Below are 8,499 nucleotides of genomic sequence, written 5' to 3'. Positions count from 1 at the left end.
TCAAGGCTCAGAGGTGCACTTAGGTCAACCTTGGGGCGGAGGTGATCAGCAGCAGCAGCCTTTGTTATGCGCCCTTAAAAACATGGCACCACAACAACTGACTTGGGTGCCAAGATCTTGGGTTGGCCCCAGACACCTGTGGGCCATCGCTTCTCGGCCTTTTGGCTAAGATCAAGTGTAGTATCTGTTCTTATCAGTTTAATATCTGATATGTCCTCTATATGGGGATTCAATATTAAATGCATTTTTGAGCAGTGGGAGGTGAAAACTGGGGCTTGCTCTCTTCACTCCTTGCATTGACCTGGTATTGCAGTGCCACCAGGAACGGTGCACCATTCTCTTTTTTCTGTGAAAAGCAAAGCGAAGCTGAAACCAGAAAGCCATCAACCCGTGCCTGTGCGTCAATTTAATTGCGAGCCCATGTTTCTTGTAAGGAAGCAGCAGCAGCAGCAGCAGCGTAAAAGCTTACAGCACCTGGTATTCCCAGGCGGTCCCCCATCCAAGTACTAACCCGGCCCGACCCTGCTTAGCTTCCGAGATCAGACGAGATCGGGCGTGCTCAGGGTGGTATGGCCGTAAGCCGGGGGGCTGGCGACAGAGAGTGCCTTTACGGACTAGGCAAGGCCCCTGCTCGTGGAGGGGCATGTTTCTTGTGAGGAAGCAGCAGTGTAAAAGCGTGCAGCGGTGTAAAAGCTTACAGCACCTGGTATTCCCAGGCGGTCTCCCATCCAAGTACTAACCAGGGCCGACCCTGCTTGGCTTCCGAGATCAGACGAGATCGGGCGTGCTCAGGGTGGTATGGCCGTAAGCCGGGGGGTTGGGGACACAGACTGCTTTTATGGACTGGGCAAGGCCCCCTGCGCGTGGCGGGGCTCAAAAGTCAGCCTTTCGGACACACTGCACTTCAGCCTTTATCTCCACCACATGCTACACTCTAGTCCAGTATCGGGAAGCGACACCGAGATGGGCAAGCGGCTGTTGGTGCCGTCATGTCCAGTTGTTGCTGAATCTATAGGAAACGACAGCCAGGTATGCCAGAAAAAAAGGTCGAGTGTTTCCTCTCCAATGTAAAAAGCGCTGAGTTGCTGAACACAGTACGCATTAACGGCAACTGAGTCAAGGCATTACCTCTGGATTATTCATTTCCAGCACCATCAGCCAAAGAGCTGTGTCTGGCAAGAGCCACCCGGTGTTTGGCGAGTACCCCTCATACTTACCTGGCAGGGGAGATACCATGATCAAGAAGGCGGTTCACCCAGGGCGAGGCTCAGCCATTGCACTCCGGCTGTGTTGACCCCTGCAAATTCCCCAAACGTGGGAGTCTTGACTGCATATTTTTTGCTAGTGGGGTGCTGCGTCCGCGCTTTCCCCCGATGATGTCGTTGTAAGCAAAGGTCAGCCGCCCGAAGTTCAACGCTGTGTGCCCATCTCCAAACTTCTCACGTCCTTGCGGAGCAACATCCCCAGTCTTTCCAAGTTGCTGGGAACGTGATGGTTGTGGGTGTTGTCTTTTAGCTCAAAGCAAATGTCACGCTCCCTTTCCCAACTCTTTGTAGAAGAACTGGATTGTTGGAGATGGATCCATGGCCATCATGCCAAGGGTTAATACTTTGGCGCTTGCTCTGTTCACTCCGTGCAGTGACCTGATGTTGAAGTGATGCCAGGAGCAACTCCCCATTTCAGAAGCCCGGATGAGGTGGGAAATGGCCCGGCAGTTTGTACTGCTCAGTGTGACACGGAGCTGCTTTGCTCATGCACTCACATCTACCACCAAATGTTGGAGGTGTGCCAGTGAGCGAGGAATGTGCCACAGCCTCAGCGACTGATAGAAAACTGCAGCGCACACCCGACAGTAGGAAAGCGCTTCCAAACATGCAGTCAAATTCCGTGGTTTATTGGCCGCATTGCCAAAACGTTGAAGGAAGCGTTTGGTAGGGCTGGCCGCGCCGCTTCATCGAGACTGTGATCTGCGATGACCTGCTGCTCCAGGACAGGCCATGCTGACTCTTGGTTTTCAAAATGCAATGTCTTTTACTAAAGACTCGTGGAGAGGACGTTCAAGAGTTTAAGTTATTTTTGGTGGGCTTTGCTGTAAGGCTGCGCCCTTTGAGTGTGTCAAATGTCAAGCAGCTGTCTGTCAAGGCTCAGAGGTGCACTTAGGTCAACCTTGGGGCGGAGGTGATCAGCAGCAGCAGCCTTTGTTATGCGCCCTTAAAAACATGGCACCACAACAACTGACTTGTGTGCCAAGATCTTGGGTTGGCCCCAGACACCTGTGGGCCATCGCTTCTCGGCCTTTTGGCTAAGATCAAGTGTAGTATCTGTTCTTATCAGTTTAATATCTGATATGTCCTCTATATGGGGATTAAATATTAGATGTATTTTTGAGCAGTGGGAGGTGAAAACTGGGGCTTGCTCTCTTCACTCCTTGCATTGACCTGGTATTGCAGTGCCACCAGGAACGGTGCACCATTCTCTTTTTTCTGTGAAAAGCAAAGCAAAGCTGAAACCAGAAAGACATCAACCCGTGCCTGTGCGTCAATTTAATTGCGAGCCCATGTTTCTTGTAAGGAAGCAGCAGCAGCAGCGTAAAAGCTTACAGCACCTGGTATTCCCAGGCGGTCCCCCATCCAAGTACTAACCCGGCCCGACCCTGCTTAGCTTCCGAGATCAGACGAGATCGGGCGTGCTCAGGGTGGTATGGCCGTAAGCCGAGGGGCTGGCGACAGAGAGTGCCTTACGACTCAGGCGGGCGCCCCTGCTCGGAAAATGCTCGGAAGCAGCAGGTAAGCGTGAAGCTTACAGTACCCCGGTGGCCTCTCAGGCTGGCCCCCATCCAAGTACTACTACAGGCCCGACCCCCTGCTTTAGCTCCAGACCACTTTAGACTGCTCAGGGGTGGTACAGGCCAGGCCGGGGTTGGGGACACAGACTGCTTTTATGGACTGGGCAAGGCCCCGCGCGGGCGGGCTCAAAAGTCAGCTCTTCGGACACACCTGCACTTCAGGCCTTATCTCCACCACACATGCCACACCTCCAGTCCGGTAGCATCGGTGCTTACCACCGAGATGGGCAAGCGGCTGTTGGTGCCGTCATGTCCAGTTGTTGCTGAATCTACAGGAAACGACAGCCAGGTATGCCAGTAAAAAAGGTCGAGTGTTTCCTCTCCAATGTGTGCTGGAGGTTGAAGTTGAACATAGCACAGCATTAACGAGCAACTGAGTCAAGGCATTGGCCTCTGGGATATTCATTTCCAGCACCATCAGCCAAAGAGCTGTGTCTGGCAAGAGCCACCCGGTGTTTGGCGAGTACACCTCATACTTACCTGGCAGGGGAGATACCATGATCAAGAAGGCGTTTCACCCAGGGCGAGGCGCAGCCATTGCACCGGAAGCCGGTGTTGCTGACCCCTGCAATTCCCCAAACGTGGGAGTCTTGACTGCATACTTGCTAGTGGGTGCTAAGGCCCCGCTCGGAGCGATGTGCCTGCCAGGCAAAGGTCAGCCGCCTGGAACAACGCCAGGTGCCCATCTCCAACTTTCACGCCCATGAGCAACATCCCCGCCTCTTCCAAGTTGCTGGGAACGCGATGGTTGTAGGTGTTGCCTTTTCAGCTCAAAGCAAAATGTCACTTCTCCCCTTTCTTCCCAACTCTGTGAAGAACTCGATTGTTGAGATGCCGGATCCATGGCCATCATGTAAGGGTTAATACTTTGGCGCTTGCTCTGTTCACTCCGCAGTGACCTGATGTTGAAGTGATGCCAGAGCAACCAGCCTGAAGCCCGGATGAGGGAAATGGCCCGGCAGTTTGTACTGCTCAGTGTGACACGGAGCTGCTTTGCTCATGCACTCACGTCTACCACTAAATGTTGGAGGTGTGCCAGTGAGCGAGGAATGTGCCACAGCCTCAGCGACTGATAGAAAACTGCAGCGCACAACCGACAGTAGGAAAGCGCTTCCAAACATGCAGTCAAATCTGGGCAGTTTATTGGCCGACTAAGCAAAAACGTTGAAGGAAGGCCGTCCCAAGGTGGCCGGCCGGCCGACCGAGACTGTGGTGACTCCGGCGGATAGACTCCTCGGCTGCTCTCCAGGACAGGGGCTACGTTGACTCTGGTTTCTCTTCAAAATGCACAAGTCTTTAGCCTTTTACTAAAGACTTCCGTGGAGAGGGACGTTCAAGAGTTTAAGTTATTTTTGGTGGGCTTTGCTGTAAGGCTGCGCCCTTTGAGTGTGTCAAATGTCAAGCAGCTGTCTGTCAAGGCTCAGAGGTGCACTTAGGTCAACCTTGGGGCTGAGGTGATCAGCAGCAGCAGCCTTTGTTATGCGCCCTTAAAAACATGGCACCACAACAACTGACTTGTGTGCCAAGATCTTGGGTTGGCCCCAGACACCTGTGGGCCATCGCTTCTCGGCCTTTTGGCTAAGATCAAGTGTAGTATCTGTTCTTATCAGTTTAATATCTGATATGTCCTCTATATGGGGATTAAATATTAAATGCATTTTTGAGCAGTGGGAGGTGAAAACTGGGGCTTGCTCTCTTCACTCCTTGCATTGACCTGGTATTGCAGTGCCACCAGGAACGGTGCACCATTCTCTTTTTTCTGTGAAAAGCTAAGCGAAGCTGAAACCAGAAAGACATCAACCCGTGCCTGTGCGTCAATTTAATTTGAGCCCATGTTTCTTGTAAGGAAGCAGCAGCAGCAGCAGTGCTTACAGCACCTGGTATTCTGTGCTGTCTCCCATCCAAGTACTCATTCCGCCGACCTGCTTAGCTTCCGAGATCAGACGAGATCGGGCGTGCTCAGGGTGGTATACAAGCCGAGGGGCTGGGCTACAGAGCCTTTACGGACCAGGCAAGCGCCCTGCTCGTGGAGGGGTATGCTTGTGAGGAAGCAGCAGTGTAAAAGCGCAGTAGCGGTAAAAAGCTTACAGCACCTGGTGGCTCCAGGCTGTCTCCCATCCAAGTACTAATCCAGGCCCGCTTTGGCTTCCAGATCAAGACGAAAGATCGGCGTGTTTCCAGGGTGGTATGGCCGTAAGCCGGGGGGTTGGGGACACAGACTGCTTTTATGGACTGGGCAAGGCCCCCTGCGCGTGGCGGGGCTCAAAAGTCAGCCTTTCGGACACACCGCACTTCAGCCTTTATCTCCACCACATGCTACACTCTAGTCCAGTATCGGGAAGCGACACCGAGATGGGCAAGCGGCTGTTGGTGCCGTCATGTCCAGTTGTTGCTGAATCTGTAGGAAACGACAGCCAGGTATGCCAGTAAAAAAGGTCGAGTGTTTCCTCTCCAATGTGTGCTGGAGGTTGAAGTTGAACATACACAGCATTAACGGCAGCAACTGAGTCAAGGCATTGGCCTCTGGGATTATTCATTTCCAGCACCATCAGCTGTGCGATGTGTCTGGCAAGAGCCACCCGTGTTTGGCGCAGTACACCCCCATACTTACCTGGCAGGAGATACCATGATCAAGAAGGCGGTTCACCCAGGCTCGAGGCTCAGCCATTGCACTCCGGCTGTGTTGACCCCTGCAAATTCCCCAAACGTGGGAGTCTTGACTGCATACTTTTTGCTAGTGGGGTGCTGCGTCCGCGCTTTCCCCCGATGATGTCGTTGTAAGCAAAGGTCAGCCGCCCGAAGTTCAACGTTGTGTGCCCATCTCCAAACTTCTCACGTCCTTGCGGAGCAACATCCCCAGTCTTTCCAAGTTGCTGGGAACGTGATGGTTGGGGGTGTTGTCTTTCAGCTCAAAGCAAATGTCACGCTCCCTTTCCCAACTCTTTGTAGAAGAACTCGATTGTTGGAGATGGATCCATGGCCATCATGCCAAGGGTTAATACTTTGGCGCTTGCTCTGTTCACTCCGTGCAGTGACCCGATGTTGAAGTGATGCCAGGAGCAACTCACCATTTCCGGCGAAGCCCGGATGCGGGAAACGGCCTCGCAGTTTGTACTGCCTAGTAACACGGAGCCGCTTTTGCTCATGCGCACTCACATCTTTACCACCGCCGGGTCGTTGAGGTGCGCCAGTGAGCTTATGAATGCCAACAGCCAGCGACTGATAGTTAGGAAAACCGCAGCTTAATAAACCGCATAGCAGGAAAGCCGCTTCCAAACATGGCAGTCAACCTGGGAAGTGGCTCTTATTGGCCGCATTGCCAAAACGTTTGAAGGGAGGCCGCCCCTGGTGGCCGGGCGCCGCCGCCGCCGAATCGGTACCGTGGTGACTCCGGCGGATAGACTCCTCGGCTGCTCTCCAGGACAGGGGCTACGTTGACTCTGGTTTCTCTTCAAAATGCACAAGTCTTTCGCCTTTTACTAAAGACTTCCGTGGAGAGGGACGTTCAAGAGTTTAAGTTATTTTTGGTGGGCTTTGCTGTAAGGCTGCGCCCTTTGAGTGTGTCAAATGTCAAGCAGCTGTCTGTCAAGGCTCAGAGGTGCACTTAGGTCAACCTTGGGGCGGAGGTGATCAGCAGCAGCAGCCTTTGTTATGCGCCCTTAAAAACATGGCACCACAACAACTGACTTGTGTGCCAAGATCTTGGGTTGGCCCCAGACACCTGTGGGCCATCGCTTCTCGGCCTTTTGGCTAAGATCGTAAAAGCTTACAGCACCTGGTATTCCCAGGCGGTCTCCCATCCAAGTACTAACCCGGCCCGCCCCTGCTTAGCTTCCGAGATCAGACGAGATCGGGCGTGCTCAGGGTGGTATGGCCGTAAGCCGAGGGGCTGGCGACAGAGAGTGCCTTTATGGACTAGGCAAGGCCCCTGCTCGTGGAGGGGCATGTTTCTTGTAAGGAAGCAGCAGTGTAAAAGCGTGCAGCGGTGTAAAAGCTTACAGCACCTGGTACTCCCAGGCGGTCTCCCATCCAAGTACTAACCAGGCCCGACCCTGCTTGGCTTCCGAGATCAGACGAGATCGGGCGTGCTCAGGGTGGTATGGCCGTAAGCCGGGGGGTTGGGGACACAGACTGCTTTTATGGACTGGGCAAGGCCCCCTGCGCGTGGCGGGGCTCAAAAGTCAGCCTTTCGGACACACTGCACTTCAGCCTTTATCTCCACCACATGCTACACTCTAGTCCAGTATCGGGAAGCGACACCGAGATGGGCAAGCGGCTGTTGGTGCCGTCATGTCCAGTTGTTGCTGAATCTATAGGAAACGACAGCCAGGTATGCCAGTAAAAAAGGTCGAGTGTTTCCTCTCCAATGTGTGCTGGAGGTTGAAGTTGAACATAGCACAGCATTAACGAGCAACTGAGTCAAGGCATTGGCCTCTGGGATTATTCATTTCAGCACCATCAGCCAAAGAGCTGTGTCTGGCAAGAGCCACCCGGTGTTTGGCGAGTACACCTCATACTTACCTGGCAGGGGAGATACCATGATCAAGAAGGCGGTTCACCTAGGGCGAGGCTCAGCCATTGCACTCCGGCTGTGTTGACCCCTGCAAATTCCCCAAACGTGGGAGTCTTGACTGCATACTTAAGGCCCCGCTCGGCTGATGTCGCAGGCAGCGTCAGCCGCCCGGGTTCAACGCGGTGCTCCATTCCCCAAACTTCACGCCTGCGGAGCAACATCCCCAGTCTTTCCAGTTGCTGGAACGTGATGGTTGTGGGTGTTGTTCAGCTCAAAGCAAATGTCACGCCCCTTTCCCAACTCTTTGGTAGAAAGAACTCGATTGTTGGAGATGGATCCATGGTCATCATGCCAAGTGGTTAATACCATGCTTGCCTGTTCACTCCGCGGCAGTGACCAGATGTTGAAGTGATGCCAGGAGCAACTCACCATTTCAGAAGTCCGGATGAGTGGGGAAATGGCCCGGCAGTTTGGACTGCTCAGTGTGACACGGAGCTGCTTTGCTCATGCACTCACGGCTACCACTAAATGTTGGAGGTGTGCCAGTGAGCGAGGAATGTGCCACAGCCTCAGCGACTGATAGAAAACTGCAGCGCACAACCGACAGTAGGAAAGCGCTTCCAAACATGCAGTCAACTCTGGGCGGTTTATTGGCCGACTAAGCAAAAACGTTGAAGGACGGCCGTCCCAAGGTGGCCGGCCGGCCGGCCGACCGAGACTGTGGTGACTCCGGCGGATAGACTCCTCGGCTGCTCTCCAGGACAGGGGGCTACGTTGACTCTGGTTTCTCTTCAAAATGCACAAGTCTTTCGCCTTTTACTAAAGACTTCCGTGGAGAGGGACGTTCAAGAGTTTAAGTTATTTTGGTGGGCTTTGCTGTAAGGCTGCGCCCTTTGAGTGTGTCAAATGTCAAGCAGCTGTCTGTCAAGGCTCAGAGGTGCACTTAGGTCAACCTTGGGGCGGAGGTGATCAGCAGCAGCAGCCTTGTTATGCGCCCTTAAAAACATGGCACCACAACAACTGACTTGTGTGCCAAGATCTTGGGTTGGCCCCAGACACCTGTGGGCCATCGCTTCTCGGCCTTTTGGCTAAGATCAAGTGTAGTATCTGTTCTTATCAGCTTAATATCTGATATGTCCTC

General features: G+C 53.5%; 14 non-coding genes and 2 pseudogenes across 14 annotated transcripts; 11 read left to right on the top strand and 5 right to left on the bottom strand.

Moving 5' to 3' along the window:
- The first annotated feature begins 145 nt into the window (after positions 1-145).
- On the top strand, positions 146-338 carry LOC122763519. The gene has a single exon (XR_006359164.1). It is a non-coding gene; the product is annotated as a U2 spliceosomal RNA (small nuclear RNA).
- Positions 339-462: 124 nt separating this feature from the next.
- Positions 463-581, bottom strand: LOC122763521. The gene has a single exon (XR_006359165.1). It is a non-coding gene; the product is annotated as a 5S ribosomal RNA (ribosomal RNA).
- Positions 582-691: 110 nt separating this feature from the next.
- On the bottom strand, positions 692-810 carry LOC122763528. Its single transcript, XR_006359171.1, has one exon. It is a non-coding gene; the product is annotated as a 5S ribosomal RNA (ribosomal RNA).
- Positions 811-1,209: 399 nt separating this feature from the next.
- Positions 1,210-1,373, top strand: LOC122763513. Its single transcript, XR_006359159.1, has one exon. It is a non-coding gene; the product is annotated as a U1 spliceosomal RNA (small nuclear RNA).
- A 909-nt stretch (positions 1,374-2,282) lies between these two features.
- Positions 2,283-2,475, top strand: LOC122763518. Its single transcript, XR_006359163.1, has one exon. It is a non-coding gene; the product is annotated as a U2 spliceosomal RNA (small nuclear RNA).
- Positions 2,476-2,593: 118 nt separating this feature from the next.
- Positions 2,594-2,712, bottom strand: LOC122763512. Its single transcript, XR_006359158.1, has one exon. It is a non-coding gene; the product is annotated as a 5S ribosomal RNA (ribosomal RNA).
- Positions 2,713-3,317: 605 nt separating this feature from the next.
- LOC122763516 lies at positions 3,318-3,473 on the top strand. The gene has a single exon (XR_006359161.1). It is a non-coding gene; the product is annotated as a U1 spliceosomal RNA (small nuclear RNA).
- Positions 3,474-4,108: 635 nt separating this feature from the next.
- Positions 4,109-4,221, top strand: LOC122763524. Its single transcript, XR_006359167.1, has one exon. It is a non-coding gene; the product is annotated as a U5 spliceosomal RNA (small nuclear RNA).
- Positions 4,222-4,403: 182 nt separating this feature from the next.
- On the top strand, positions 4,404-4,596 carry LOC122763517. Its single transcript, XR_006359162.1, has one exon. It is a non-coding gene; the product is annotated as a U2 spliceosomal RNA (small nuclear RNA).
- Positions 4,597-5,448: 852 nt separating this feature from the next.
- Positions 5,449-5,611, top strand: LOC122763514. Its single transcript, XR_006359160.1, has one exon. It is a non-coding gene; the product is annotated as a U1 spliceosomal RNA (small nuclear RNA).
- Positions 5,612-6,280: 669 nt separating this feature from the next.
- Positions 6,281-6,393, top strand: LOC122763522. Its single transcript, XR_006359166.1, has one exon. It is a non-coding gene; the product is annotated as a U5 spliceosomal RNA (small nuclear RNA).
- Positions 6,394-6,608: 215 nt separating this feature from the next.
- LOC122763526 lies at positions 6,609-6,727 on the bottom strand. The gene has a single exon (XR_006359169.1). It is a non-coding gene; the product is annotated as a 5S ribosomal RNA (ribosomal RNA).
- A 110-nt stretch (positions 6,728-6,837) lies between these two features.
- LOC122763527 lies at positions 6,838-6,956 on the bottom strand. The gene has a single exon (XR_006359170.1). It is a non-coding gene; the product is annotated as a 5S ribosomal RNA (ribosomal RNA).
- Positions 6,957-7,358: 402 nt separating this feature from the next.
- Positions 7,359-7,491, top strand: LOC122763515 (annotated as a pseudogene).
- A 642-nt stretch (positions 7,492-8,133) lies between these two features.
- Positions 8,134-8,244, top strand: LOC122763525. The gene has a single exon (XR_006359168.1). It is a non-coding gene; the product is annotated as a U5 spliceosomal RNA (small nuclear RNA).
- Positions 8,245-8,426: 182 nt separating this feature from the next.
- Positions 8,427-8,499, top strand: LOC122763520 (annotated as a pseudogene; the record flags this gene model as incomplete).

This window comes from Solea senegalensis, unplaced genomic scaffold, assembly GCF_019176455.1.
Source record: "Solea senegalensis isolate Sse05_10M unplaced genomic scaffold, IFAPA_SoseM_1 scf7180000016921, whole genome shotgun sequence".
Taxonomy (NCBI): domain Eukaryota; kingdom Metazoa; phylum Chordata; class Actinopteri; order Pleuronectiformes; family Soleidae; genus Solea; species Solea senegalensis.
The sequence above is the reverse complement of the archived record's forward strand: the minus strand, read 5'-3'. Positions and strand labels throughout refer to the sequence as shown.